This window comes from Stigmatopora nigra, chromosome 14 (genome assembly GCF_051989575.1).
Source record: "Stigmatopora nigra isolate UIUO_SnigA chromosome 14, RoL_Snig_1.1, whole genome shotgun sequence".
Classification (NCBI taxonomy): Eukaryota; Metazoa; Chordata; class Actinopteri; order Syngnathiformes; family Syngnathidae; genus Stigmatopora; species Stigmatopora nigra.
This window is the reverse complement of record NC_135521.1, coordinates 9,205,820-9,231,735: the sequence shown is the minus strand read 5'-3', so window position 1 is coordinate 9,231,735 and position 25,916 is coordinate 9,205,820. Positions and strand designations below refer to the sequence as shown.

The 25,916-nt window shown below is 37.1% G+C and overlaps 1 long non-coding RNA gene across 2 annotated transcripts in view; it reads right to left on the bottom strand.

The window, feature by feature from the left end:
* The window catches only part of LOC144207813 (uncharacterized), a 56,967-nt gene that overhangs the window by 23,039 nt on the left and 8,012 nt on the right, over window positions 1-25,916 (bottom strand). For both annotated transcript variants that reach the window (XR_013328797.1, XR_013328798.1), the window contains exon 3: window positions 12,407-12,552. This is a non-coding gene — a long non-coding RNA (uncharacterized LOC144207813). The remainder of the gene's footprint in view (window positions 1-12,406; window positions 12,553-25,916) is intronic.

Genomic DNA, 25,916 nt, shown 5'->3' with positions numbered 1-25,916 from the left:
CCATCAAGCTCCAGTTAAACAAACTTTCTTCCTTTGCACATGTTGAAAAACATAGTATCAACTCTCCAGCTATTTTTTTCATTTATATTCCACGCTAACACCTCATAAAACAAACAATAAATTATTCATTCAATTTCCGTACCGCTTATCCTGTCAAGAGTTGGGCAGAAGGCGGGAGACACCCTGAATTGTTGGGCAGAATATAAAACATGACATGTTCAAATATTTTGCCTTCAGTCATGCTGAATTCAGCTACTTTTTGTTTTTCATGTAGAAAGGTATACATCATTATATGTTCCTCAAATAAGCATTCCACGTTTGGGTAGATCTGTCTGAACTAGCCATTCCTTCATATTCATTTTAGATGAAGTGCCTGGAGAGATTCTGCCTTAATATTTATGCACTGCTAATTGCAGGGAGAAGCCAAATATATCGCAGTGCTGTTAAAGTGAAAAGCAATGTCAAATGTAAACATGTACAATATGATCTCCTAAACCATTAAACATGCTCCTGCAACACCATTAAATACTTGAATATTTACCTTTGAATACATCGAGCAATACCCAAGGACATTAATTTAAAACAAGCCAAGTGCTTGGTGATGAATTTATAAAGACTCCATGAGCTCATGTTGTTCTTCATTACACTCTGAAGTATTTAAAAGTGAAACACAGTTATAACATTCTTCTTGTTTCAAAATCACTTCAATAAAGAGTGAACTACATGCACCCTGATCAAGCTTTCCTCTTTAAAAAAAATCAGTTTTTGTCCATCTTAATTAGTTCATGATTAAGACATTGATCTTACAACTCTATATCTAAATTCTGCGATTACCTGGCATGACCAATATAATGACATCAAATTATCAAGAGAGCAGCCTCAATGTGTTCCTTACTGGGGAATCAGATGCTTTACTATTTAGATGCTATTGTCACTGGCTGTTCAAGTCTGATAGAGACAAGCAAGCCTGATGAATGGCTTTTGTTTGTCACATCATTAGAGCAATGCCAACCTGGCAGTCTCATTACAGGAAACCACCTCCACAAACAATGACAGTGAGTTAATTCATTTTAATATGCCTTAGAAAAAAAAGAATAGATGATAAAAAGTTGTATTTTATTTTTGTATTTGTTTTGTCAACAGAATATGAGTTAATCTACATTGAAGTCTATTTGTGACCAAACAAGCTCTTTGCCCAATTTTATCATTAGTTTTGAAAACACATTTAACACAATTTTCCCCTTTTTTTTCATGGCCAAAATTGATATGCTTCTATGTCTTGGGCTCATGAAGGACAAGAAATTTTCAAGAGAGCAGTATGTAGTATATTATGAATCCGCAGTCTTAGTTAAAATTGATTTTGCATAAAATATCCATAATGCCTTTCAAATGGTGGTTAAATTCAACATTCTAAAATTTGACTTACAATCATCCTTGCATTATAGCTTGAAAACTGTTGACACTATTTAGAATTTTAATTTTAATGTTTTATTTTAGAGCAAATTTCTTTTACAACATCAAATTTCATAATCATAGCATATGTTTCCCCCTCTCCCTCAAAGAAAATCCATATTTCCCAAACAACCATTAGTACATTAAAAGAGGTGTTAGTTGACTTTCCATTCCCTGACAATAAAACTACGAATGAACGTAATCCTAAAGAGAGTGGACATTTGTACAAGATGCTGCACATGCTTTAAAAAGCAAACTCACACAGTGTGTGCTTTCTTGAGTGTAACTCCATGTAAGACAATCATAAACATAAAGAATGCAACGACTTAAATATTGATGGCTGTACTTGGCGAGAAAATGCGCCATTGCATTTTGGAAACAGAGTGAAAAGAATACAGCTTCAGTGCAGGTGAATCAGACTTGCAGACATTACACAGACCAGTGAAAGCTGTTTTCCTGCTGCTACTCATGATTGCCTTGTCTGTGCTCACTGTTAAAGTCTCCACTATGATTATTTATACGAGTCCTGCCTCACAAAGTGATTTGACTTCCGGACCAAGTTAAGACTTCCATCCAGTACTGAAACATTTGGACAAAAGTAAATGAAAAGTGGTGTACGAGTGCTCTATTCACAGCGCAGATCTACGATCTCCCCTAGCTAACTTTAAATCATCTTCCCATGAGGTCTGCTTATATTTGCTCAGACCAAGAGCGCAACTCCAAGTAAGAATCTTTCTCCTTCATGTCCAAGAATGAGCTTGTTTATCGGTGCAAAAGCCGTCAGCCTCAAGAGGTGTAAAACGGCTTTCAATGTTTTCTTTCTTTGTGTTTCCCCCAAATGTCCAAACCTAGTCGGAGACTTTTACAAAGCGGGCCATCTGGTCTACAAAACACCAAATGGCACCACCAAAATACAAGTTTATTTTTTTTGACCCCAACAAAGCATCCAGATGCCCTGGTTCATCTGGAACTGTATGTATTGTTGTATGCTTCAAGATAAAAAAAAAAAAAACAAGAGAGATGGCATCCAGTTATGCTTTTGGCAAAAAAAAGAATATGAACATCTGAAGTGTGCTCGAAGTCTGCTCATCTAAATTAAGTCTAAAACTGCTTTTGTTTAGTACAACTTACTCAATTTCCATCACAGCAAGGTCTAAGAATGACAAATGTGCAACCTAATCGAAAATGTGAAAATGTAGTGTGACTAACTGTTGATATTTACACATTACTATGGTATTTTTTAACAGACTAAGTGACATTGGGATATACAGTGAGGATCGCTCAATTCGTGCTTGCAGTTGAGATGGGCAGATAATCATTGTTGTTCCCTTGAGGCAGGACGATTCGTTTACCTCTGTTTGTGTACACGGTGTCGTCTTTCATCACTTTAACGTAATGCGTGTTGGCGACTGAATGTTAAATGTCCTTCTCTAGCAGTTCTGCAAATCTCTTCACGAACTGAGAAACAAAATCATAATGTGGAGTTGTAGATCTAGGTAGGATTCCATCTATTAATTTGTTTCTCATACAGGTCGTCACTGTTTAGTTTTGCACCCCATTTTACACATCCACCAACAGTTAGAACATTCCAGTGCCTAACCATCAGACGAACATAGACATCACAGTAACCCTTCTTCCCTCCCTATTAGGCACCGCTTAATGTAGCAAAACTTCAAATGGCTGGACCTCAGCCCAGATTTACCCAAGCATGCAGGTCCAAGGGTATTAATGCAGGTGTGGAGGTTAATTGCTAACAGATGTTGATCCCATTTAGTTCGTTAATCAGGTGAAATTATCATTCTGGCGTGGTGGATGTCCAAAATATAGTACAATTTTATTCACAGCACGTACATTGCGCTGATCAAGCAATTGCATTTAGAGCATTCTTATGTTAATTGACTTGTACAGAAGAATTTCTACAGAAGAGGATTAGGGTCACTGATGGAAAAAAAAAGGTGGCCAAGATATTGCCACCTTTTTTTTCCTTCAGTGGCCCTAATCCTCCTACCCTAACTTTTACTTATATGAATAATTCATGGTTCTAAAGACACGTTTTGCTATTACTCTCCATGACAGATAAAAATCTGATTTCTCTTTATTGATAAAACAATAAGGATGTGTTGTCTAATTCACCGAGATAACCATGAGCAGTTTCTTATTGTCTCAATGTCACTATTCTTTTCTTTTAAACGATCAATTTGTCATTGCCAACTAGCATGTGATGTTGTTGGAGTTGAAAATACCTTGAAAATAGAATTTCTATTAAAAATGCAATATGCATTGTAGTTTTAGTTAGAGAGAGATGGGACAATAAAGGTCATGATTCATCAAAGAATTTACCTGAGGCTCTGGAAACCAATAGAATTACTTTTTAGAGAAAATAAATTAATCAGTGCTCTAGAAAGGGTAAAGGCCTTATTTTTTATAATCACTCACACCAGATGGTTTGGTTCAGAAGAACAAACAAATATAAAAAAATAGCTTCACTGATTCATTCTGTTGATCTCTAAATCGTGATATAAGAGTCCTTGAGTGTGACGCAAATGGGAAAAACTGATAGTTGAATACCCACTTGCTGGTACAATAGATATTCTCTCGAATGTTTTCTATAAATAGACAAACAAATACTGAGCCCTTGCCTTCTGACAATGTCAAAACAATGCATCAAGATGGAAAAAAGTGTCTGAGCACACTGCACAAAGATGGTAAAAAAAGTATCTGACCACACTGCATATGTCATGTTTGATACAACCACTGGGGTGCAAGTACATCTGCTACTTGAGCGTGGGCAATGGGTGAGAAAATGACAACTGCCGCAGGGAGAAAGCACTGTAGACACTACTCCAAGTGTGCTGTTTAAGAAAGTACTCTTAGTGTTGTGTTTGGTGGTATGGAAGAGTTGAATGGGTTTATTACTTATTCAACAAAGGCATATTCACACCTGCACTGTTTGGTCTAAACCAAACCTGAAAAGTCCGTTGTGCATACCTTTTGGGCTGGTGTGAATACAAAGCAGAGAACTCTGCCGTGTACCAAATTGAATTCATACATTGTGTTTTTATCTCTCTTACTTGTGTTTTCCCAAAGTGGCCTGCACGTGGAATAATCGCAGCTGCATTAGGTATATAAACACAAAAGCACTTTCACCAGAAAAAAGAGTCCTGATGATCATATGTTTTAGATCCTAGAAATAGAAATATTACCAAGTAGGGGTTTTTAAATTGGACACCAATATATTCATGCAGCCATATGTGTTACCACTTGTCCTGATTAGTGTTGCCAATGAGCTAATGTGAACCTTTACGACAATAGGACACTCAAAACTGCAGTTTAATGATTGACTTTACGGTCATGTCATCTGATTTGCAGCTGTATGTGTTGGACATTCGGTGGAAGAGAGCGGTCAAGCGATTAGCTGGTCCACCTGGGGGTGCATTGGCCCAGATGATGGGTACTTTTCCATCAACAGTCAGGCTTGACAGACCAAAACGTCTTGTGAGGGTCTGCTGGGAACACCTACCAGAGGCCTGTGTCAGAATGACTTTAAATGCCCACCTTTGATAGAACATCGCATTTAGAGCCGCATTGAACATTTTTGTCAATCCCTGACACATCTTTGTGTCATTTTAAGTTTTACACTAAATTAGGTATTAGGAGCTTGAAGTCTTCTAATATTCCAAACTTTGAGTCTCCAGACTGACTGTTTTCTCAATATACTCATGGTTGGCAAATTGATCTGAATGAAATTATAATTTGAGTTTCAATTTGTCTTTTATGTGCACTGCCGCTGTTTAATTAAAGAGGTACCTTCAAAGACAGTCTCCTTTTGGACTCACCACTACCAGTTTAACTGCCACTCTTTGATCCTGCTGCTTCTTTTTGCCTTGTGCTGTCACATGGGATAGAAGTGACAGGTAAACAAGGAAGGAGACTCAGCCAGCATGAATTAGATATCAGCATACTGTACATGCCTCAAGCAGCTCACATAGAAATGACCTGATAGTGGAGAGGTATAGAAGCATACTTTGGGTTTATTTCTTAGACCAATATGATAGAATGGCAAAATGTAAAAAGCGAGATGTATTTAACTATGTAAGAAAAATAGGGTGATAAATCTCCCACGCCGCATTTATTGATAGTCTCCTCATGAATTTATCTTTAAAGGGGTGAAGTACTTATGTTTTGATGATAAACAGTATTTTCGTTGTATTCGTTGTTAACATGAGACTGAAAACTGTGGCTTCTTAAAGACCATTTGATGCAACATAGTTTAGATATAGTTCTCTATAACTATACCGAAACGAGGTCCAAGTTGGACAAGAACCTTGCGGTTTAGATGAGTTTAGCTGAGTAAGGGCAATTGCAGACAGAGGTCTCTAATACACCTGAAAATGTGGCTAGTAAAACACTATGGGAGCCCCCTAGCCTATATAATGTATCAAATAAAAACAGTTGGACTGGAACAGAAATGTCAATGTGTCTTTGCAGAGTTATAAACCTTTAGTAGAGTGGTGCAGCAGGTGTGCATTAATGGACCCTTGCCCCATTCGATATTTTCAAAGTGTGTAAAGAAGGTTTCCACAATTGTGTATGCTCAAACAACTATCTGAGAAATTTCAGAGTAGGGCTGAGGTCCCATTTCAAAAGGACAACTCCAGAACACCTCAACAGGGAGATGCCTAGGACGTAACCATATGCGCAACCTATCAATAAAGAGGGCAGCAGCTGATCCCCATAGTGATCCTCTTCTATAGGTGACTGAGCTTCTTTCTGGTGCAAAAAAGGTAGCCCTTAGGACATCTTTTTGACTGCATTCATTCGTATTCTTGGTCTTGTAGTTGCAAACAAGATGTTATGACTCATCAGGGGTGGAGAAACTATACCACAAAGGGCCGCAGTGGGTGCAGGTTTTCATTCTAACCCATAAAGGGGACACATTTTCACCATTCTGATGTCCTACAAATGCAGTCAGTGGATTTCATTCAGGTGTTTTCTGAATAAATATCATTGGTTAAAGTTTCAGGACCGGTTTGCCCATCCCTTGCTCTAGATCGACTGGGAAATTAAGAGCTATATTTTTTCCTCTCTCGGCTCCTTCAACACAACCGACTAATGAAGTGTTTGTAACATTGCAGTTGCTTATCGATCCCCTGCTCAAGCATCACAATCAAACCCTTCCATGTTAATATTGAAGTCTCTCAGGAGATGTATAACCAGGTGTCACCTTGTCATTTCTTAAGACAAAGTAACAGCCAAGAATGAGAGTGCATGTCAGTTTGTGATGCAAGCCAGAAGCACTGCTTATCCATTTTATCTTTTAGCTCCCTTATGCGAACCTACTATGGATAGTTTTCCGTTTTTTAACCATGACATTCAGTGAAGGAGAATATGAGAGCTTGATTGCTGCGTCTTACCTCAGCAGCACACACACTGGTGTCGTCTCTGTTAAGGGGAATGGCACTTTTATTCGAGAGTTAACGTCGAAGCCTGATGGCTGCTTCTTGTTTTTACAACTTAATGAGTAGTATTTTTAAACAGCCATTTTTTACTTGGTATCTGATGGGGTCTTTGCAATTGGAGGGCTGGCTGAAGAAGCTAACAATAAAGAGCAATGCGAGATGTGGAGACAAAAGCGAATCAGCTCATGAAGTGTACTCGATGATTATCTTTGTGGTAATGGAGAGTTTCACCAGTCTTTGCTAATGTGTGTAATTTCTATGACTTGTATGAGAGTTTTTTTTTTTAATTCCTCTGCACTATAAGATCAGCTATCATTAAAAAAAATAAGATGCCATATTTTGTTGTGTAGTCTACTTATCTTAATGATATACAATATTTCAGTTACTTTTACTCAACATATTCTTATCAAGGTGAGAACTTGGCAGAATAATTCTAGGAGGACAAAACTGTTGAGTGATAATATGTTAAAATACAAACAAATAGTGTAGGTCTTGATAGGTTCTAAAATAAACTTTGGACCAATGCCACACTTCACATTGAAGGCAATTATTATTTCTATCTCTTCTGCATGTTCCTCCTGTTACATGTAGCTTAAGGGTACTCATGTCTTTAAAAAAATGGGAAAGCAAGCCATGCATGTCATCTACAGCATCTGATTGTCCTAATGTCATTTGTGTGTGTCATACCATTGCTGCCATAACCGTCGCTGGCTGCTAGTCTAGAATCATTTTTTCTAAATATCATCCCAGCAAAAATACAATAACTGGTGCACAATTTCATGCTACCTTGCTCAAACAGGCTGTGATGCAGAAAAATGGGTTCTGTTTCTGTTAGAATTTTTAAAAAAATCCATATTTAAGTAAATTGTCATTTTTTAAAAACATCCACCGTCAATTAATAATAAGGGAAGAAAAAGCTGTGTTTTTCTGGCAGGTGCTTCTTGATTTTTTTATCTTTTTGGTGTTCATTTGCTTTTGAAGTGTTGTTGTTTGCCTGAGGCCATTAATTTCACAATAAACATGTGTGCCAGGCAAAATGAGCAGTTTACATATGTGCCCAAAAGACTCGTTTCTGAGAAGATTTAAAGGATGGACAAGTATAAAGTATATTTATCTCTTCAAAGTAAACACAGTCTTGATCTGAGTAATGCCTGGAGTTTGGGGTATGAAGGAACTCTGAACAAAGAGTTATCAAACAATGAATCAACATCACCGCTGTGAGACTTTCAGAGAGCGACTAAAACAAACCTTTTTATTTCCACGTCAACTCTTATCACAATTGATATTCAATTCAAGTAGATGCTCTTTTCCAATTAATCACCCAACCGGGAGAATGGTCTCCTTGGACTATTAAATGCTAAACAATAGACATCAAACAAATAGTCCTATTGATTGATGTGCTATTTTGTGGCACCATTTAGGCTTCTGGTATTAAGTGTGTGTGTGTGTGTGTGTATGTGTGTGTGTGTGTGTTTGTGGAGGGGGGGGGGGGTAAATATTAAAATAACATTGAATAAAATCATTTTGTTTTGCTGATATCTTTGCCTGTGTACATTATCAGCTACAGGAGAAGAGAGAAGCTGTAGGGGGATTATTTTTAAGCCTTCATTACTAAGCACCTCTTAACATAAACACACTAAGGTCTCTGCATTTCCAATGGATTTGGAAAAAGTCAAAGTTTAAGAACTATTTATATTATAATTTAAACATGCATTGCTGGCGGGCGCCTACTTTATACAGGTAAGCATAGTAAGGTGCTTTAAATTTACTAAGGCCAAAGGATATGTTTTGCACTATAAGCAATACAAATAGGGTCCTTTCTGATATCTACATTCGAGTTCTTTAGTTTTCAACCACTTTCATGTCTGTATACCATTTTGATGCTCATTAATATATCTCAGCCTGATTGAACTTCATTATAATACTACAGCAACTGACATGAGTTCCGATATTATTATGTTATGTGGGTCATCGTGGGAATCACAAATGTGAGTGTAGAGAGAAAGTGGAGGATCAACAGAAAAGAAAAGACGCAAGCAAGCTTAATATTCAATTCTCCAATGAAAGATAATCTTCCCTACAAGGGATTTTTTTTGTCCCAGCAGGACTCCAAAGCAACAGCTATGATACGTCTTGGGCTATCATGTGAACATTACTGCAATAAAGGCAGGAGGAATATGGTGTGCTGCGGTAAAATGCAATTAGAGGCTTTCCTTCCTGTTTTTCTAATTGTATCCATTGCTGTTTTGTCAGCCATGTATCCATTTCCATCATCTTTGTAAATCGCATGGAAAATGGGTGAGATAGGACTTGCTTCAATCACGAGAAAATCAGGATACATACAAAATGTACTGTTTAAATTTAACTCCCAAAGTTCCCCTATTATAAATTACTCAAAAAACTTGGCACGTCATTAGATTCCATTTGACCACTGGTATCCCTGTGATAAATAGCAGACATTTCGAGCCTAATTTACCAACATACCGGTTTAGACAAGTTACTCTGCAAAATGTTCCTCTTTTTTTATCTACTGTCTGCCCCCTTCCTCATTAGTCTTGCAACATGTGGCTGAGTGACTCATCCTTTCATAATTACACTTCATGACTGTGTTACAATTGTACCAATTTAATGTGCCTTTGCTTTGTTGTTTTTTTTTGGCCATCTTTTAAAAAAAATCTAATTTAATTCATGTAAAAACACTTATTTTATTTGTTACTAGTTCTTAAATGAGATTTTAATAATTATGCCCATGTGCATCACACTGTAAATCATCTTTAATTTGTCTGACTATGTTTCGCCTGGAAATCAAGTTTGGTGGGAGGGTGCGTTTTTGGTAATTTTTAAGCAATTATTAAAAAAAAGGCCTACGTGGGAAGGGATTAAGCAGCTGGTGGCTGGTAAAATAGCTTTACAGAAACAAAAACATGAGCAACAGTTGATTTGCTCTTTGTGATTTTTATCTCTTTGGAAAATTTACCTATTGAAAAAAAGCAAACTATTTGAAAAGCATTATAAAAATTAGATAATACTAAGTGTTATTTTTTTGTAAACGTCGCTGGTATATGCCAATGGGAAAAAAGGTCACAAAATCTTTACCCACTACAAAATATGATTTTTGACATTTGGCAGTTCTGAAAAGGTGCAAAATGACCATTGTTTTCGAAGTAATTTACATGTATATAAATGACAGTAAAGATATGTACCTTCTGCCGACAATCCCTGTCCAAGAAAGATACATTTATTATCATCAGTATTTGTTCTGTTGATATTTGCATTCATTCTTTTTCCCTCCTTGAGTGGTTTATCGTCAAGGACGACAGACACTTTCCCCGCGGCCAACAAATTAACCTCTCATCTCTCATCCTTAAACCGTCACAACAAGCAAATGTAGATGGATTATGCTTGCATGCTCCTAATGCTCTACATCAAAAACACAAGTGAATGTCAAACTCTGAAACGTTGAATGTCAAACTCAAGTGAACTAATGGTGACTTAACCGGACGGAGGACAGTAGTTATGTTAGTGTGTACAGCACTATACACTTTTCTAGATATGACATGCGGCCTTGGATGTATGGGCATTCCTGATCGGCAGTAACAATATAGTATAAAAGTACAAGAAAAACAACAACAACTGCTACTACTATGACTCTACTTCCTTTCATTCAAAAGGTACACTGGCCACTAGGTAGTGCAAATCACAATAAAAAAATATTATCCACCCAAACTTTAACACCAATGTCAACCTGAATTGGTGGCCAGCCAATCACAAGGCCCAAAAAGACCGACAACTAGCCCTCCCTGCATGTTTTATGGGAGGAAATTGGAGTACTCTGAGAAAATCCAAACAAACTCCATACCACTCGTCCACTGGGGCGGCCCTCCGATCAATATTTCCCTATAAATTACCTCACAATGGTAACAATTTGGAGTCTGAAATAGTTAAGCTACTAATACCATTTCGAAAAAGGTTTGCATGTGCTACGGACCAGAACCTTCAGAGACCAAAAGGTCTTCTCGGACGTAATAGACACCGACAGACGTTTACTACCTCCTTCCAGCCTGCCATGACGTTGCTTGCTGCTTCCTGCTCACTATCAAGCAGTTTCCAATAGCAACCATCTGAACTAAAGCACATTTCTCATTTGACAGATCATTACGGAAGATACTCTTTCTCCCATTCTTCTGCAGCCACCTCTGTTAGATAGATAGGTTGGGGAAGATGATGCACAAATTTGCTCTCTTTCCCGTCATTTCCTAAGAAAAGGACTCTCGAGGTGGATAGGACAGAAGAAGGGAGGGCACACTTTTGCACGTTCCTGTTGCTATGGAGATAGTAGCACAATCACCATCAAGCAATGCTTTAGCAACAGGAATCAAGTGTGCATGAGCTGTAGCCTCAGTGACCAATTAAATGAAGGAGGGATTTATTTTAGAAAAGAAAGAGAGCCCAGTTTCACTTGGTCTGAAAGAGCGACACGGCCTTTGAGACTTTAGATATCCTATGCCAGCATCCAGATTAAATTAAGGATCTGCCACCTCACAAATGCTTGGGAAAGAAAAATCCATTTCAATAAGGGGAAGACAATAAAGAGCTAATGGAGGCTTCATAATTGCATGTACCCAAGATAAAGGTGTTAATCAAATCCTACCCCTGCAAAGAAAAACAGCCATTTACTTTCCACAAAGAGGCACACTTTGCCAATATATCAAAGTTAAATTAGTTTACTGCCATTGGCTGGCTACTGCCTGGTGCTCATATTTGGCTGGGATAGGCTCCAGCAGCCTCCACAAATGAATTAATAATTCATCTTAATTAAAATTTGCTGTATTTCATCCTTTAATTACTCCAAAGTCATTGTTTTTCATTCACCATTGGAAGTGTATAGTATGCAATACTTTACTACACTTGAAACTATATTAAAAGAGTTTGAAGACACGTGACCGGTCAACATCAAACACAATGTGTTTATTAAAAATGACCGTGTATTTGAAGTGCATTTTACTATATCCTCAATTAGCAGAAAATCCTATTGCCCTAACATACACAGCCAATAATGACATGACAGGGCACGAGAACCAGAGTTTACAAGGGGATAAACTGATTATCTTTTGTTTATACGGAACTGTAAGCAGACTTACGCGGCCGGCTCATGTTAAATTGGCTTGAGTTAACAACGCAGAGAACTGATGCGTTGGAGGAAGCTCTTCAAAGATTACTACGAAGCACGAAGGATCAAACCAACTTTGGTCTACTGAAACTGTAAATTGTTGACATTTCTGACATAAAATGTAACTATAATACTTTAGCAGATTTGACAAATCCGTGTCAGTTATTCAAATTGTATATGTAACATAACAAATAACAACATGGTGAGAAAATTCACTTTTTTTGCGTGTAAGTAGTCGAAACGGCATGGTAGAATTGGTCAGCCTTATATTTAATCTAATAAAGTGTGCAGTTCTACTGTAATGCATATGGACTTGCATACTCACTTTTTGCTAGGTTCAAGTCTTCAAGAGTGGGTAAGGAAGTGCCCCATTATTCTTTTCGCTGTTCTTTTCTTGGCTCTTTTTTTATCAGTACCAAATCAGACTATGATGGATGAGTCCAGAACTGATTCAGTGACTTCTGTGCAGAGCTGGAAAAGAAAGAAGGAAAAAAAAGTTAAACTGTCTGGGATTTGAAGGTTCATGTTGAAGAAGGTCTTCCCTTGTGCAAGTAATAAGAGTTGGGTTGCTAAAAACAGTTGTAGGGAAGTGGGTGGGGGGCTGTGAAGGGGAATTGGTCAACCATTCGCAAATACAGTATGAAAGAGAGGGAAAGCAACACAAAGGCAACTTTCTTTGCTGCTATTCAAGCTCCTGTGCCATTTAGTGGGAGAAGTGATGCAAAATCAAGTCAAAGTCAACTTTAATGCCAAACGTGGACCCTCAAAATGACGTAGGATAAATAATATTTTGACAAAGGCATCTAAGGGCCAGCAAATTGCAATCATGCAAAGCCAATTTATAGGCTGGTTCAGGGTTAAGAAGATTAAAGTGGGATAAATACACTTGCAACATAGAAAATTAAATAGAAACGTTTTTCACCACTAATTATCCTTTTAAATATGACATCTGTGAGCATAATATTACAATAGGAGAGCCAACTATTTCACCAATGGAGGTAGTAATTAAAATGTTTAGAAATCAAAGTGGTAAGGCTATTTTGATATAAAGCTGGCTCTTAAACAAGTATGAACTTGAGCAAGAAAATATTTTGTGGTGTGTTTTTGATCTAAAGAGAACACACTCATTTTGCCGCCAACTGAGCATCAAAAATAAACATATGCTATCCCTCTGGAGGACATCCTATGGGAGGCCCAAGCTTATTGCTTTTACACTGTTACATTTCTGGGACAGATGCAATGGACTGGGGACTGAGGTTTTTTTTTTTTTTTTCTGACACAAAAAGATCTCGCTTTAAAGGTTGGAGTGTGTAACTGGTTTTAGAAATGGGCCAGTATGTAGTTGGGAATGTCTGGACACATTTTTTTATTTTTAGCTGATTTTTAGCAATTTATTGCATCAATTTGCTGCTTCCAGGGAGATAAATACAACAATAAATTAACTGAATCATTCATAAATCTCCTTTAAGCACAATCTATAGTCCAGAATTGTATGTAAAATATAAATAAAAGCAGGTAAGACTGAGTTAATTAAAAGCATGTGAGCACAAAGTAGAGATTTTTTTTTAAAGATTTCATATTTCTACTGAGTTATAAGTATTTAAATGAAGTTCTTGCACACAGTGTGTGACTGAGCATTTATTAGTGAGTCCCTCAGCTGGCAATCCAGAAGAAGAACCTACTTGAAACAGGCGAGGACAACACACTATTTGGGCAAAGGGCCACTCTGGAAAACTGTTGATGAACAGATTTAATTAATTCGTGTGCAAATGTAATTTAGAGAAATTTATTCTATGTGAATTGTGTGAGGAATTAATGGTAGATTAATTATATTTTGGAAAAGGATCAATTGCTGCATAAAAAGATCACATTCTATAATGTCAGTTTTTTTAATGGAATTGTAGAAAGTGTCAAATGCAAAACCCAATTACAAACTCCAAATATTTGGAATGTACACACAATATTAATCACAGGTGTCAAACCCATGGCCCTGGTGCTAGATCTGGCCCTCTGCATTATTTTTTTTCTTCCAGCAAAAGTAAATAACGTACTTTGATATTTCTTGCTAAAATAAAATTAATATTTATTTTTCTGTAGCCTTTGCTGAAAGAAATTAGAATTTTTTTCAGTTATTTTCCTTTTAAAAAATGTATTCTACAAATCCAAATGAATAAAAGTGTGATGTAAATTAAAGTTAAGTAAAGAATCCTGTTCATGTACTTTTTAAACAAAATATTTATAACTTGTTTTTATATTTTTTCAATCCACAAATCAGCATTCCATGTACTGAATTAATCAAATTAGGAGAGGATGGTGTAGGCGGCAGTCATATATATTTCCCAATAATCAATTTTGGTTATTCTAAATTTCATTCCAAGTGACCTTACTGTAAGCACAAGTTGAAATGACAGGATACATAAACAGGTGGTGAAAAGCTGCAATCTCAACCAGACCCTTAGGGTTTGCTGTGAGCAGGCTGCACTGTGCATCTGTTTACTGAAGCACTGGACATGTCATACGTTTATCCAGTTCACTGTTAAATGTCTATGTGAAAATAAATTCTAAGCCCAAGGCTTTTCAAAATAAATTCATTGAAAATATAGCACACTGCTTTTGGCTCTGTACTGTGCGTCTTTAACTTCTCGATAATACAATACCGGGCCGCTTGGGAGAATAGTGACTCAACTCCTAGCCAAATAACTTTATAAAAATATAAATATTGAAAGAAAATGATGTCAAATAAGGTTAGCAAGAGATAGAGTCAGAGTCATTAAAACATGCATCTCAAGAAAAAACAACAATACAACAAACAAAAAAGACATGCTTTGTATTTTCTTGTTTTTTTTCAATCCTGTGAAAGCACCTTCAAGTTACTGGACATAAAAATACATTTTGCTTATTTCTTTTAAAAAATAAGTTCACATACGTCCCCTAAATCTGATTGGTTTACATTTGTGCCTCATTATTTTTAATTAGGTCATCTTTTCATTCTCTTACAACCGGATTACCTCTATTTCTGCAAATGCTTTGCTGGCAACTACAAGACTATGTTATTAGTGTCACACCAACTATTTTTCTTTTTTTTATCAAGGCAACTAGTTCTATACATTTCCTCGGCACTGGTGGTGGGCTTGAAGTTTAATTTAAAGCTAAAAGACATACAGTCGAGAAAAATTACATATGCACCTTTGAATATTAAATATTGTGCAAGGTGTCAATTGTAAAATCCTTCAAATATAGAAAGCAATGATTTTTCTTTTATAAATTGGGCTGTACACGAAATTCCCAAAAAGTAGATTTAAAAAAAAAAGGGAGAAAAGCATTCATGTTCTTAAAAATCAGATTTTTCATTTTAAACCCCCACAACCATGAGGATAAAGTGGTTCAGAAAATGAGATGAGACTTTTTAATTCAATTTTCTATATTAATTTTGATGATTACTGTTTTACTTATTGCCTAAAGCTTTACAATGTATATGTTTTATATCTAAATTAAGGTATAACAGAGTTAAACTGTAAATTCATCAAGGATTTTTAAATTCACATTACTGCATCTGATACTACCCTCTCAGAGCCAAATGTGACTGATAAACACATTTGGGGACCGCCCCTTTTATTCCCGATAGCAATATAAATATTATTGGGTTTGTGAGTCAGCTGAGGTTTTGCTCAGCAGATTCACAAACAAAACAACAACAAGCCCAAAAATCAAAGTACATGTGTTTTGGATTCTTAAAGTACCAAGGGGTACATTACCACCCAAAGTTTCTGTGGAATGCTTTTTATAAAGACCAAAATAATGAAGCAATAAAAAAAAAGAAAAAAGTAAAATCACTTTGTTACTCTATTTGTAATATACAGCAAATGCATCTATTTAAAAAAATATTGCTATTCTTTCATTTCAGTTTTACGCAGCTACTAATTTTATCAAAGGACTCTGAAAGGAGTATAGGCTCATTTATTATTTACAATTTATGTTAAACTCACTCCGCCTGTAATATCTTCACTTGCACAAACAGAAATGCTGGGTGGTAAATGGAAGCAAGTTGGCTTCCAAAGAATAATGAATTTAGGAGAATTGGTGAACTCGAGGCTGCTAGTCCATCAGAAGCTCTCCCATGCTCCAGATGGCTAGTCAGTCACTGGCCCACTTTTTTTGGATTTTCCCCTCACAGTGACTCTCTGGCTATTGCGATGTAACAATTAGGCGCACCAAATAGACCCAGTTGCTACAATTCTATTCAGTGGCTGGATGAAAATCAAAGAAAATAAACTGGATGAAGACTTCAAATCAGATGCATGGTTCAGAAGCCAAATCCATTAGAGATTAAGCAGTTTCCCACACAAGCAATAAATCCCCCAAATAAGGATGTGCCACACCCAGCACTGAATTAAATGATTGGAATATGTTTTCAATTGTGGTTTGAAATAATAATTTTATGTGAAAACAGAAGCTCTATGTTTTTTTTTCTAATTCATCAGCGGTCACTTGGTTAACGCATCCTTATGAGGTGAACATCTTGTAACTGACTTGAGAATTATATCATGTGAACGCAAATATACCTGCTTTCTTGTAAATTCAAACACATTTTGTCACTCTCATTTAGGCATCAGAGGCACACAGGCAGGTGCATGAAGCAACAATTTTCACAGGATACTGAAGGTCTTTTTTTTTCTTTTTATGTCTGACTGATCAAAATATGAAAGCAAAGTACACAAGCAGGTTTCAAGGCACTGCAACACAATGCAGTGAGCTAGCATGAAATGAGCAGGGAAACAAAGTGCAAACTGAACACTATGACAACACGTCAGACTGAAGTAAATTAAATAAAAGAGTCTCTCAAGGACAAAAATTAAATATTAGACAATGTTGTTTTTATCCCTTGGCTTAATCCCATTGTGTTTTTATTCAAACTTGTTTCAAATTTAGTAGATTAGACATTTACAGAGGTTATTGTCCGTCAAAGACCATGTCTCTGTTTTTTATACTACTATTTGTTCTCATCAAACTGCCAGTGATGCTGCAGCTTGTCCTGACATACAGTGAGGAGAAAGCCTGCAGGGAACAAGTTGAAAATGCATCTGGCTGTCACACAGCAGGGCTGACCAAAGATTTCTCATCCAGGTCTCAAAACATAGAGGGACGTATTTTATTTTCCCCCATTTACTTGGCTCGTCCACCTTAGCTTGAATTTCAACTCCAAACATCTGTGACTACTGATTCACAAATACGTATATTGATTTTGTCATGAATTTCTTGACAGGGGTTATTAGCAAAGCATACAGTCGCACCACGAGTGTAAGGTTCTTATCGCTCATGTTGTTACGGACTTGCTGCTCCACATCAGGTATAAAGTTATTATTGTGACATACTACTGTTATACTCTGTTGTTTTGGTCTTTCTTTTTTTTTCTTTTTGTTGCAATTTTCTTTTCTCTCGCTATCTCAATCTCTTCTCCCCTCGAATTGTGTTCTGTCCAAATGTATTTTCAATAAATCAAATTCCCAAATATAAACTGCTACATAGGTGCAATATCTAACTCTCCAGTGGCATTAAGGCAAAAAGATCCAGTGTACTGCATGAAAAACATCCAAAGGTAACAACAATCAAATAAAAATGAATAGCACCAGATGGATACAGAAACAACTGGCTCCAATTTCTCATCCTTTGAGGCCAGTGAATGTTTTACATAAATAATATTTACATATGCAAATGTATTAACCTCGAGTGTAAGAGAAAAATAAAAAAATTCTGTTCCCTTTTGATATCTGTCCAGGCTGACTTTGGTGCTTTTGCAGATTTACTCAAAATGTTGATTTATTAGGACCTTTCCATCCCACCTTCAACTCTTCCTAACAACATCAAGGTGTGCTCTCCATGTGTTTGGACATATGAAGTATTTTCTACCTGCTAACAACAAGGTAAAGTGACATAGCATTACCTTTGCACGTGATGAATGGCTTACGATGCCAACACGGCAAATTGCTTTCTTAAAGACAAAACACTACATGAAATATATGCCACAGTGTTGAAGTAATAATCATAATTTTTGAGAGGCATTTTATTCCAGTAAAAGGATTTCTCACAGATCCACCAGGAAGCTGTAATTCGTCGTTCACGTGTGAAATGGCATAGACTCATTCCAACCGTGGTTCATTAAATGCACAACCTTCCCTACTCACCATTGCTTTTCAGCACCAGCCATGTACTCAAGTTGCAAAACTGTAATTTTACACAAATAAGTGTATTTACTGATGTCAATTTGTCCAGTATCAGAAGTGTATTCTGGCATGTCCATTATACACAAACTCCCAGAGACTATCAGCATGCAGGTAAGCTCTTCCACCACCTCCAGTTCAGAGAAACGCTCCGTGATGCAAGATGGTAAGAGCATAGTTTCCTGTACTACAGCCTTCAAGGGCAGGCCAGACTCTTTTGTGTGCCAGACAAGCAATAGAGGCTCACACCACTGCCTCTAGAGAATCTGCTGTTTTTGCGGCAGTGCTCATGTGCCATTCCAACCATGACATTGCCGGTTGTGTACTTGAGTGATATGTTGAACTGGACACACCCTTATGTGTTGTAGCAACACTTTGACACCTTGCTACATCAATTTGGCAGTGGTTAAACTTGGCTTCTTTTCACTGGAATACTGTCTGTTCGTTCTATTTCCCAAGGTGCCAAGTCTCACTGCAGTTACACTCTCACCAAAGTAATACTTCAATAAGTGGCATAAGGATTTTAGTATATCAACCTTGCTGTATATTATACATGACAAAAAAAAAAACAATAACACTCAAATGCCATTTTTTTATAGTTAACTTATTTCTTGTCTATGAAACAGTAGACATTCGATTCATATAAACTGGGAAGATTTGCAGTGCAAGTTCATATTTAAGTTGCATTGACGATGCCAGACTTCCATTCGATTTTGACTGGAGGGGTAGCAGGAATCATTGTTGCCAGCGATTCCTTGTAAAAAAAATGGATTGGATTACTGGCTATGTCAATGGCAGCCAGTAAGTTAAATAACTGCCCTATAAAGGGTTAGAAACTTCCAAAAAGAGAATATTGTAAGAGTACTTCTTTTTTTCGATTGTTTTGTTTTGAACACAACTGATGATAAAAAAGGAAATGTGCAGTGTCAGATTGAATTTGGATTAATGCCACCTTGTTTGTTTACGTTTTTTGCTCTCTGTCGCTGTTTGATTTCTTCAGTTCTTTACCACAGCAATATTTGGTGTCCTCAATATTTTTCTGCTGGAAAGCAGTCTGACTTGTAATAACTTTACCCATTTGTATTTATTGACATTATCATTTGCTTTAATGATAGAATTGAATGAATGAAAGACGTAGTATATTTAAATAAGTGTTTCATAGTCCATATTGCTGAGCTCATACATTTAGATTCAATCCCCCATCATTAAATGTGATTGTAATTCATTATGTGTCACTTTCGACTGGTGGAGTCTGGAGCTGTAGCCGTTTTGACAACTAGTTAATGCACAAAGATAAGTGTTTCGCTTGGCGATTGGCTGGCCACCAAGTCTGGGTGTCTGAAGTCAGTTGGGATAGGCTCCAACAACCCCTGCGGCCCTTGTGAGGATAAGCAGTTCAGAAAACGAATGAATGAATGAATGACCTCACGACCACCTTAACAGAGTGTCAGCAGAAACAGTAGGCTTCAGTTGAGTGTAGAATAAAAGATTGAATGCTTCTTCTAAGGCTCCCTTTAGTTCTGTGGCTAAATAAAGTCAATATGCATATATGTATACAGATCTGGGATTTTTACTAGCTGTCAATTATGAAAAAATATATACATGATGTGACTACATACGCTCCACAATTTTTGATGAGACCTCTGAAAATTGTGTGTTTGGAAGGTAAAAATTACACTTGATTTTAGATGTAGGGAAACCCTAGATATTTTCTGACTGTACTGTAATGATGACCCTTTAGCAGCATATTAAAAATGACCTAATGACCAAGGGGTAGGTCAGCTTCTACAATTTGAAAAAACATGACTCTCTCTTTCACTCATGTCATTATATAAACACACAAAAGGTCATTTTCCCTCAGGCAACAGCAACATCATCAGAACTGTGTCACTGCCCTCTCCCTATTAAAGACCTTTAATCAGGATTTAACCACAATCACTTGACCTTTGGGGAAATTGATGCTTATCCCCAGTTTCTACCACTGCTGCCTGTTGACAAATATGCAGGAGTCATTATCATAACTAATTGCAGTGAGTGTCAAATCATTGTTTTACACCCTGCAATATAAAAATTCATATTTTCAAATGGGATTGTTTCAATAATAATGGAAGTCCTTTTGTCATTATTGCCTAAAATCTTAAGAAGATTGTGTTTTTGGTTAAGCAGTTAGTTTCATTTAAAAAAAATTCTAACAATAGAACATTGTTAGAACATAATATATTCTTTTTTAGGCTGTTATCCAGATGGACTGCAAAGTCCTCACTAAAAGTTCGGATTAGGACAGTTTAGCTGTGTGTCAATAATGCTAAGCATTTGGGCACTGTGACACTGGGTTAGGTGAACCACTGAATGACCTCCAGGTGTCTGAGGCAAGCCTAGTCAGAAGAATCAATAGGTTTCTCAAGGATGGGAGGATTAATTTGAAAAGATCTGCCGCAAACTATAGACATCACTGTGCAAACTCATTCATAACATTTGAACTCTTGCATTAAATTAACTTTTTGCATGAATTGTACTTTTGTACAATTTTTCTACATTCTGCTAAATTCATCCCTACGTTCAGGATCCAATTGAAAAACAATGCTAATGTTACTCATAACTTTTGGATTTTTATTTTCTCACTGAGGATTAAGCATTATTTGGACTTGTATTTAAATAATAGTATCCTGAGGTAACAGTCTTCCTACTTGATCCAAATTCTTACAAACATGAATTTCTTTTGCATTGTCTGATTTCCACACCACATATCATTTGGATATCAATGTTTGAACGGTGCCTGTGATTTTATTCCTTCCCCTGCAGCTTTTCAATATGTCAGATTTGCAGAGAGTTCCAAACTACTCCTTGAGCTGTAGGTTAAGCCTCACAGCTTAGTGAGCCACATTCATCTTTTTTTTGCAGTAAAAGGAACAGGCTCCTGCTTCAGATTCCTGGTCACTTGAGGAAGGATGATTGTGGCTTAGAGTGGGTGATCAGTGAAGCACAGATTGACATCAGTGTGTTTATCTCAAAACGGAGCTGAGAGCTCGGGACAAAGACATTTGAGCCCGAGCACAATCATAGCACATTCACGTCTCATGAGAAAGGACAGAAATTTGCACATGGTCCTTCTCAATTAATTGGTATCTGACATTTAGCCACAATTTGTGAAAGGTTATCATGTCATTTTTATTTACTCCGCCTATAATGTATTCATTATTATTTTCAAACATAGGTAACTTTTCTTAAAGTATCTTAAATGTGACAAACACCCTATTCCTTTCATGTGCCTCAACTTACAGTATACGCTACATTTTCATTTAAGGTTGTGTTGACTCCTTGTTGCTCAATCCCTTGTCATGTTCTGTCCCTGAAATGTTTTCATTAAGATAACTCACGATGAGTTGACTCCCCTTCAGCAGGCAAGTTGCAGGCATCAGCTTGAGGATTGCAAACTGATGTCAACTTCACACTGAAGATTAAGTTGACTAAATAAACCTGTCCATCTTCAACAGTGGAATCAGCTGTCGATCTCTAACGTTTTCCTTCAGACCCACTTCACACACAGACACAAAATCTGTCCTTTAGCTTCTTTACTTTCTTTTTTTTTTTAGATATCCTTGCTTGCATAAATACTAGGTATAAACTAGTCATGAAAGCCTCAAGGGCAAACAACCATTTACAGTTGCATTCACATAGAATATTTCTTAACCTAACAAAGGGAACATTTGAGTAAACAGTCAAACAAAAGACTTGTTATGAGAAAAGCTCAAATGGTAAGGGTTTCATTTCCCAGAGGTGGGTCATAGATTTTGAATGGGCACTTCCCAACCCGGTCATCCAAATATTTAAATGAAAAATGTATTTTATTATCCTTAGCTGTTGATTCCACCCTTTTTCTAGTCACTTTTTAGAGTAGGATGTAGTGTTTTTTTTTTCAAATCCTGCAGAGGAAATTCTTTTTAAAAATTATTATTTAAAAATATATATATTTTACCAATTGTTGTGGGGTCACACACAGAAAGACCAACTTGGGTGAAAGGCCAATTTCAGGTATCAATTTCACAGTACAAATTGGTGATCTCCAATCCTCATGGATATCTCATTTACGTCTGACTCAAGCAAACCAGTATTTTCTTTCTGCATGTCTTGAGTAAGAAGTTCACCTCAAGGATGCCACTTTCAAAAGGGTATGGAAGGAAACACGCTGATTGGTGTGAAAGGTGCTGGCAATGTTCACACAAATCATTCTATTTCAAAATTTACCCTCATGCTCTCATCCATGAAATTACTAAAACCTGGTCTAGCACACCTACGCAATAAGTTGAAAGTCTTTCCTGGGACAATAGAGTCCTAAAAGTTGAATGAAAAGCTTTCTGAAAGTTCAACCTGAAAGTGACCTTTATCCTCTTAAAGTCAAACGAATCCCATATAGCCAAATATATATTTGATAAATTAATTTGGAGAAATGTGATATATTTTCCTACTGATAAAAACAGATGTATTCTATAAATATGAAACAATTATGACAACTTATATATCAAATTTTGCAGTCATTTTGTTCTAGGTGACAATAATGTTAAAACCTCTTTTTGTCCAGTTGCAAGTTCTCAATTTAAAAAAAGATGGTTTAATTCCTCTTTACATATAAAACCGTTCCAGCAGTCCAAGAGCATCACCCAAAGGAAAACATCCAAATTTAGTTAAATCAAATGCCATATCAAAAGCAAACTGCCAAGTATCTTTTAGAGTAAAAAGAGCCATTACTGAATTCTGACCCAGAACAACACACTGAAAGAGCCTCCTGGGAGAGTTCATAAGCTTCAAACTGCATCCATATGTCAATTCCCTTAGGAAACATTGCGGCATGATAAAAGAGTTTTCTCAAAGTAGAGCTATGTTTAAGTAGACAGATGCCCTGAACACCCTCACCTCTGGGTATTGCCAGCTTTGAGTAACATACAATAACTGTATAGCATGTGGATGAAACACCTGGGAAAGAAAATAAAAAAAATAAAAATAATCCACGTAAGGACCTGGTGTCTGTCCACTTAGGTTGACTTAAAATTTTAGATCAAGAATTACACCCGGTCTCAATCATTATTGCATCATAAAATAAATATATATTTTCATTTCCTTCAACTGTCATCTGAAATGTATTGTATTTTCAAAAGCAAAATAGGAGGCATCATATGACATGTTTTGGCCACACAGTCAGTCTTCAAAAGCCTCAATTTGTCCATCTTGAGCCCATATAAAATCTGTCAGTGTTTACAAGCTAAGTGGCAGGTTCTATTTTTTTTTATGGTGCAGTGTACATGTCACATGTATTGTGATAAGAATGAAACAAACCAAAGATACTATGTTGAATGGTTGTACAAACACTCTGCAAATATTGACATTACTGTGCATGTTGTTAAATAACAACAACCGCAATCATTACAATAAACACCAGCTTTTTAAGACACCATTCTTAAAATAATTATTATCCAAAGCTTTATGCCTGCTGCTCCGTTAATCTCTACCAATGTAAAGAGAAGGATTGCCATTTTGTGAAGCTCTGTACTCACTTTGGGATGTTTACAACATGAAGGGCTCCTTGGGAGACGAAAGCATCTATAGGAATCAACCATTCCACAGCTGCTGTGTGCCTAACATAGGGCTGTTTACAACCACCATGATGTGATCTGACAACTCAGCACCCAAGTCAATGCACAGGAGGCAAATTGTCTGCGATCATGCGGGTTGATGGAACCTGACAACATTTTGACCATGTATATGCAAAAGTAAAAATATGGAAGATAAAGAGCAACAACTAGTAGCTGTTGCCTCAAGAAAACATATTTCCCTCCAGGGAATATGTTCTATTCATAAGAGCAGTCGATGTAGTGGCGAGTGAAAATAATTTGCTTTGAAAGTGGTGCTTCACGGTAAATTGGTTGCTGGATTATTTTTCTTCGCTGAAAGGCATTTAAACCATTCATCAAAAAGGATGGACTGGTCCTGTGTTATGGAAGGTTATGACATCAGAACATTAACACACTCCTTGTTTGGTTTGTTGCCCAACATTTTGGATATCAAACAATTCAAACTTCTAATTTCATGCATCCATTTTCTCAACCACTTATCCTTAGAAAGGTCGCTGGGGGTGCCAGAGCCTATTCCAGCAAACTGTGGGCCTGAATTGGGAGCCAGCCAATCCCAGGGCACAAGGAGACAACCATAAATCACACTCATACCTAGAGGCAATTTAGAGTGTTCAACCAGCTTACCGAAATACCCGAAGAAATCCCACGCAAGCCCGGGGAGAACAAGCAAACTCCACACATTGAGAAATGACCTGGGATTGAACCCTCGACCCCAGAACTGTGAGGCCGATGCCCCTACTTCTATCCACCGGGGTGCCCAGTTATGCAATTTTCCTTTACAAATTACACTAAGAAGGATGCAAAAGAATAAACAACTAACTGACAACTTTCTTCACTTGGACTGCCTTGCAGGATTCACTAAGTGGATAACGTAATTTTGAGCTCAGTAGTGGCATGTTTAGAACTGAAAGTAAGCGTGCTTCTTTTGAGCAAAATTCAGTCATTTATCTTGGCTTGGGACCAACACTAGAGCTCTGGCGGCGAAGTGATGGGTCATTGGCTTGGAACCAAACCCGCAGTGACTGGATGAAAAGCGTTGTGTACAGAACCACTTATCTTCTTATACTTGCATTAAGTGGCAGCAACTTTTAGGTGGAATGGGTGACTTTTCTTATTTCTTCGATGGGGGTTGTGCATGTGAGTTCTATTTGTTCATGCCATTGACACAAATGAATATGTCAACTTCTCATTTGCTGCCGAGTGGTTGGTTGGAAGGTAGAAAATAAGATGTTCTACATTTTTAACTTACCACAGAAACCATGCACACTCACTCCCATACTTTGGGGCAATTTGGATTGTCCAATCAGCCTACCATGCATGTTTTTTAGAATGTGGGAGGAAACTAGAGTGCCCAGAGAAAACCCACACAGGCCCAGGGAGATTATGCAAACTCTGCACAGGTGGACATGACCTGGATTAAAACCCAGGACCCGTGAGGCCGACGCGCTAACCACTCGCATCACCAGGCTGGCCAACTTTGATATTATTTCTGAAAAAAAACATGCACTGATTTCCTCTGTTGTATGTGGGATGGCGTAAGACACTCCCATTAAGAGTGTGTTAGAAAAAGTGCCATATATCTGTCAACTTGTGTTAAATGGAGTGAGCCACTGATAAAGTATGCAATCTGCTGTCGCCTTTTGTTAGGGGCAAAACAGGCACTTACCATTCATGACATTTAATATAGATTACAATATATCCAGTATATAGTATACATTGTTTGGATAATGGAAGTAAGGGGACCCAATATATTATGACATCATGTTGAAAAGCTTATGCGTATGACCTTCACCATGAAAAACATAAAAAAAACCCAGATTTAAAATCTGTAAATTTGGCAAAAACAACGTAAACCACTTTAATCCTAAGTAAAATATTTACATACTGGAACGCAGGTCAAGCTTGTATAAAAGTGGATCTCTAATGTGGAAATATTGCCTTTTAAAGCATGTACCAGCTGAAGCATTTAGAGATATGCTTGTGTGCCAAA